The sequence below is a fragment of the Actinia tenebrosa genome, unplaced genomic scaffold (genome assembly GCF_029948245.1).
Source record: "Actinia tenebrosa isolate PJP-AT-01 unplaced genomic scaffold, QUT_ActTen_1.0 PGA_scaffold6__47_contigs__length_16458017, whole genome shotgun sequence".
Lineage (NCBI taxonomy): Eukaryota > Metazoa > Cnidaria > Anthozoa > Actiniaria > Actiniidae > Actinia > Actinia tenebrosa.
This window is the reverse complement of record NW_028292583.1, coordinates 8,196,469-8,203,683: the sequence shown is the minus strand read 5'-3', so window position 1 is coordinate 8,203,683 and position 7,215 is coordinate 8,196,469.

Sequence of the window (7,215 nt, the reverse complement as noted above, 5' to 3'; positions counted from 1 at the left end):
AAAATAGCACTTCTTTCGCTCTGCGTGGTTATTTTTTGAATTTAGCCCGTTTTAAGATTTTTTCCCCCACCAGTAAGAAATAAGTAACCACGCAGTTCAAAAGAAGTGCTATTTCTCAATGATCGGGTAAAATTTCGAGGCTTTATTTCACGTTCAATGATTTTATTGAAATTTTTGATGAATCTCCATACATTTCCTTATAACAGGACACCACAGAAACCAAGCTTGGGCTACCTGTGGTTGGTTAAACTTCATAGAATAAATTTTCGATCAATCGATCTTTTTTTTTGTTTTCTTTAATTATTATTATTTCTTAATCAGAGAAAAAGGAGTAGGATGCAGCAACCACGTAGCCTACAGCCCGACTTTAAACCTGGTTATTACGTACGGTAGACGTACTCTTAACACACAGTTACGTTCGGCTGCACCAGGCTACTACCTACACTACACTCGATGCGCGTTGTTACCTATATTACCTATAACTTTCTGGCCGGGTTGGAGAAAAATAAATCATGTGGAATTGAAAACGATCAACAGAAAAAAGAAAGAATGAAACAAAAGGTTGTTAAAAAAAACGTGATGGTGCAAAACCTCAATATCCTAATACATACAAGTAGAATACAAACTAACAAGTTCAAGCTTGCGTAATTTTCCTAATTCAAAGGCAGATCATTTTTTTATATAAAATTAACGGACATAGCACTTGAAGATGCGCATATTCCAACAATCTCTCCGATAGGCATAATGATGCGTGCTTTAAACATGTTTTGATAAATTCAATTAGAAAAGTCGTTTTCGACTGGAATCTGAAGGTATTGCAATAGGTTTGAAAGGCAAACGGCTAATTCACTACATAAGTACACGTCCATAAAAGCTGGAGCGGATTATGTACTTATTGACTGAGTGGGAGGGCCGTACGGGAAAATATTTGGCTCGAGGACATGTCGTACGGACTGAGCGCAGCGAGGTCCGTACAAATGACCGAGAGCCAAATATTTTCCCGTACGGCCCGACCTAACTCAGTCAATAAGCATTTTATCATATGACCCTCACGAAAATAAAAATAATTAAGAAAAAGAAAGCGCGCGGATTCGAGCAGGGCCGGACGGGTTTTTACGGCCCGCTTACGTCAACCCGTCCGGCCCCCATCACGTGACGTTTTCCAACGGTTTTATTAGAGCGCGCGAGCAGGGCCGTACGGGTCATATGATAACTTTTTTTATCAAACGGATATTATATTACTCTTGTCTGATTAACTTTGAATGGTTACTTCATTAGCATATTAATATATTTTCTCTCCAAACCGGCAGTCCTTTTCTTAGACTCAATCTTTCCCCTTTTAAACACATTAGTAGTAAATGGGAAAAAAGTCATTGAATCCGATTGGAATTTAGAACTACTGTTGATTTGAGAAGAGAGGGTACCGGAAAATCCCGGAGAAACCTGAAAATTAACCCTCAAAGCGCAGAAGTTGGTGCTGACGATATTAACGTAATCATAGGATTTTATCTTCAAAGACGGGCAAGCGCTCGCGTATGTGCAAAAAACGAATTAAGCCATAGTGAGAGAGTAGTTCTTCGAAATATAATCAGTGATTCAAGGGAACCTATAAATGAGTGAGTATATTGGAATACGCATATAACACGTTATGTAGGAACTGAGGATGAAAGAAAATCGGTCAGGAGAACCTCAGAAAAACCTCGTAAATGAAATCAATCCCACATGAACAACATTAGAAGACATCCTGCAGAGTGGATAACATCACCATTGATCTGACTCTTGATTGAACATATTGAACACATGGCTATGTGGACCGCGTTATTTCACAAGAACACGTTCAATTTTTAAATAGAAATAGACAAGTGATAAAGGAAGTAAATGAGCGCAGCTTAACTTGTTCTAAGAAAGAGGTAGCAAGAAGAAGCCTCAGCCTGTTCTGGGTCATTCACAGTGAAACGTTTACTGCGTACTAACGCACATGTGTATTAATGGAACGACTTCATAAATCATTAAAAAATCCGTTGTCGCCTTTAAAACCGCGCATGTTCAAGAATAAGCCAGAAATAGCTATAGAATGAATGACCTTGCATAAGTCATTACATCTAATACCTAGCGTAGTTCTCAGTGCGTGGCTCTAATGACGTACTTCGCTCTGTTCAAAGGCTTATAGGTATGAGAAAGCTGCGTCAAATAAAGTTAAATAAAGTAAACATTAGGAATTTTGATCTGATCAGCTGCTGTGGAACTACGAACCAAATGAAGTACTTAAATGATGATAAGTTTAGTGTAGGACTTATCTTCATGCTTTCAAGTTAAATAAAGTAAACATTAGGAATTTTGATCTGATCAGCTGTTGTGGAACTACGAACCAAATGAAGTACTTAAATGACGATAAGTTTAGTGTAGGACTTCTCTTCATGCTTTGCGGTCTAAAATTAGATTGTGTATGTTCTATTTTAAGTTACTCAGCTGTTTTTTTTTATCTATTTTTTATTTTTTATTTACTCAGATATCTTGTTTAGCAAATATTAATTAGTTATCGAAGTATTGATGGGTTGCAAGCATTCCCAAGAGTCAAAAGACAAAAACATGGCGGCCATTGTGGTACCGTTAACAATGGATGCTAATGAGAAATCTTTTGTTAAATGGTACCAACATGGCCGCGATTACGTAACGACTTTCGTTTACTAGCCTAGTTGCACTAACTGTTAGTTAGGTTTGTCTGCGAATCAACGAAAGATTTATTGTTCTAGACCCCCAGCAACGTAACTAGATATATGTACTTAATTGTGATTGGTTAATCTCTATTCGCATTCTTACGCGCCCTCTCATTGGCTGCTTAGCTAGCGGTACTCGAACAAGTCAGCAGTGTGTGTTCGGATTCACGCAGGCTATTCGTTTATAAGAGCAAAAAGAAAGTAGGCAGTCGACAACTGATGTGACTCCTGCTTTATTGCATAATAATGTGGATATGTGAAAAGTAGTTTGTTAATTGATCTTAGTAATTAACTATTTTTATTAATTTATTGTATTTGTTCGTCTATTTTGGCTTCTCTTTTTCGAGTGCAATCGTTTGTACAAAAGAGAGTAGAATAAATCAACACGAATATAGAGAAAAATGTGAATTTAAAAAGTATAGATTATAATCTGAAACAAGAAGTAGATCTTATCATAAACATATAAGGTCATAAGTAAAACTATGTTAACTTTTTTACACTCAGTTAATTCAAGAAAAAGTACAAAATAATCACTATGTTCGTTCTCAATGTAAAAGTTTGTTTTTTTTGTGTGTCTTGAATGGCATTATTCATTTGTCCTCTGACGGATTATTCCCACTCAAAGCGTACTCTTACTGCGGTTTTCGATGTTGGTTGAATCAGTGGTTTTTACAGTCGAAAATATGAAAGGTACCCACTTATGATTCTTGATTGACGGCAGCTAAAAACCAAATTTAATGGTGCAAACCGTAGTAAGACCTTTGCGATAGTTATGGAACGCGAGATGCTGAACTTTGACTGAAGCTGGGGCCAGGAGAGAAAAAATATAGTGAAAGGAATGAATGCATTAAGGTGGCTGACTACTTTTGAACGTTCGATTTTAGCCCACGATGTGCGCGCGCTCAAATACCACTGAATAATTTTCACGATTTTATTGAAGAACCATACACGTTTTGAACTTCAAGAAAGCAAAACCCTAAAATTTTGCACAGAACTCTATAGTTTTTTGTCATTTTCCGGAATATAACAGGTAATATCCCATTATTTTTCAAAGTTTAATACAATTCTGTTTATTAGAACGATGTAAAAAATCGTTCAGTGTTTGTTCTGTGCTCAATTTTTACGATAACTTGCACACCGTAGAACCTGAACAAAAAAAATTTTTTTCATTGTCTACAATAGTTTATTAAAACAACTTTTATCAGTATTTTATAAATTAAGTGTTCGGAGTAAATTACTCATGTTTCTTCCTTAGTTTCGGTCTTATGATTTTTTATCGTACAGAGCTTGGTTTTCGCTATTTTTCTTCGAAAATTGTACAAACGCATGTCATTCTGGAGTGATTATTTCAAAAACAAGCTCGGGACACATAAGCAATTTCAGGTTGAAAAAGTTTCAATTTTCAATTTACTGTTTATTATTTACCAAACTAGTCAGCTATCTTAAGAAAATGAATAACCGAAGGAATAATAATAAAAAAAGTATAACAACGCATTGCATTTCCAATTTATGTGATCGAATGGTTTTTAAAACGCTTTTTTTTACTTGATAGAAAAACATCTCTCAAATACATCTAAACCTCTTAATTGATTCGTCATGCTGTCTGCACTTGTAATGGGAATAGCTTCTAGTTTGTCTTTGTATACCGAAAGGAAATTGGATCTTAGGTTGGTTATTTTGACCAAAGTTATCGTCACAAAATTATACACCTGTGATCCTAATTGACCATCAGTACCGACCAAGTGCGTTCTACATTCGAGATAATCTAAAAGTCTGTCAAATTAGAGAGAAGTAAAAGTAATTATCCCCGTATCACAAGGGGGTGCCAGCGATCAATACCTGATATCGCTTCATGATTGGTTTTGCTAACCTAATCTCGCTGTAGAAAGCTAAAACAGGGCAATTATTCGTTAGCGGCGTATGGTGCACTTTTTCTTAAGATAAGAAAAGTAGCTTGCACGTTGAGAAACAAACCCCTTTGTACTAAAAGCTACTACTATAATCAGACAACTGACTCATCTCAATCGTGTCTCTGAAAGGGCGGGCATGTCACATTTAAAAATTGTTTTTCCTTTTTTCGATTTGCTCGGCTCTTCTTCTTTCTTTCCCTCCTGTGTCCCTAATCTCAGTTCCCCCTTCCCGTATTTAAAATTCTTATTTTTAGTTCATTTCAATTTTTACTTGATCTATAGTCCTACTAGTGGACTATACTTTTTATAGAACAGAAAGCAAGAATTTTGTGTCAATTAGTTAATACAATTTCAAAAAATCACTTTCGATGCTGCATTCAAATTTTTTAAGGTTAGTGTATAGATCTTATACAATCATCAATCGAGTTCCAAATCGTTTGGCCATATCTACTTATGATAAATTTGCCTTAGCTAGTTCTTGCTTTGGGTAAGTCCTGTTTGGTTATGTTGTATTGTATTTGTGAGTTTTATTAACTGAAGTGAAAAATGTTTCAAAATTGGAAGGCAAAATGTTATTTTGGAACTGCAATGCAATTCTCTACAAGATCATGCAATTTCATAATATTTAGATTCTTAATAAGAAGCTAAAACGGGCATCAAACGGAGAAAAAGTAATTAATCGTTGAGCCTTTCTTTTCTGAAACAAAAAATAGTCGTAAATGAGTTGAATAAGTCAAGATTACCCCAAGTAAGAATTCCATAAATCAAAAATGAAAGCCGCTTAATAAAGATTTACAAGGATAATAATGTCAACATAATGGCGTAATTTGGATAAAATTCCCACATTTCTTTTTTATTATTTTTAAAGTCAACATGAGATTTCCAGGAGAGGCAAGAATTAATATAAATCCCAAGATGTTTCTGATAGATGCTTCTTGCTTTAATTTTTTATTATTTAGATTTGGTTCAAAATTTATTTTAATTTTCTTTTGTCGTGAGTGAAATAACCACACTTCAGAACTAATATTCTGTTGAAGGACATTAAGATTTTTATACGTCTGTAGAAATGAATTTTCATCATCTACAAACAAGTGTAAGTCAAAGAGGGAGTAACAAACATAAAAATCATTTATAGAGTCCAGAAATAACAGTGGTCTGAGTACTGACCCTTGAGGGATTCCACAAAAAATTGCTGCCAGATCCGAATTAACGTTGTTTATATAGTGACTGATTGCTAACGGTTACTGAGATAAGAAATAATTCCATAGTAATCGAGTTTGTCAAAGCGTTATGCTTATTACCTGCATGGCTATATATTTCTTTCCCAGCCTGAAAGAAATTCTCACGAACTACCAAAACTTTCACTATTGGTAATCATTTTTCTAACCTATTTTACCAATCCTACAAAACTAGGTCATACAGTAGGTTGAAAATAATTCTCAATTAATGGCCAGCAAGATACCCAAAATACAACAGCATCTCTTGTTAATAAGCAGCATCTTTTTTCAATCGGCAATGAAAAATCCTTCCAAAACAGAAAGGTTGTTAGTCAAACTTTTTTTCGCTGTTCGCAGAAAACGATTCGGAATGATTAGAAAATGTTTGATGAATGAGTTCATTTAAAATGCTCTCCATGCATAACATATGGAACCGCAAGCGTCAAAATGTTACTCAAACTATCGATCGTTGATTCTGCAGTGACAAAGCTACCGGAGAGCTCAGGCGCACAGTGAACTTTCGATATTCAGCTACGTTGGATAAGACAGTTATGAACTAATTAGTGTATGTCTCTTTTCTGCCAATCATTAATGATTGCCGGATAGCGTTTGATAATGGAGGGGTGCAGTTTAGCGGTAACATGAACTGGAAAAGTATATAATAACGTACTTGTACGCTTCGCCATTAAACCAGTCAGAAAGGTAATTGGAAATCGTGTACAGGCTTGCATGAGTTCAAAAGACGAGTACCACAGGAAATACTATGATTTAATTGAGAATAGCTGACTTATAGACGAGGCTACACCTTTACTGTCGATTAGTCCGTCAGATCTTCCAAAGCAGCGGTGAGTATCAAATACGAAACTGGCGTATTGCACTCAGTTTTAAAAGAGGATCTGGTAAGTAATCAATAGACATTTCAGTTTATCATTTCCGGCATCAACATCTGTCATGGTGTTTTAATATTTACTTTTCTCTTTGCTTTGATATCTGTTATAAAACGGCCATTGACTCAATTCGTTGACATTTTCAGTAGACCTCTTGACCTTGAGGTTGTGCGCGGGGTTTGTGGGCGGGGTTTACAGTTAACTGACAATTGGCCAAAAAATCGTAGTTAGCTGATAAATGGCCAAAAGAATCAGTTGGTTAACTGATAACTAATCGGGTACCCGCATCCACATCCTCTATCTTTGACATAAGATGTTACCATTTCAGACCAGGTGTCATTTTCTATAGTATCATTGTTTGTTCAACAGTTATGTATAACAAGACATATGAATATGGATACCCTTCTAACAAAGAATCTCATTCTCAAGAATTGACACGTGGTCTGAAATGGGGAAAAATGACGCCCAAGGTAAAGAGGTCTGT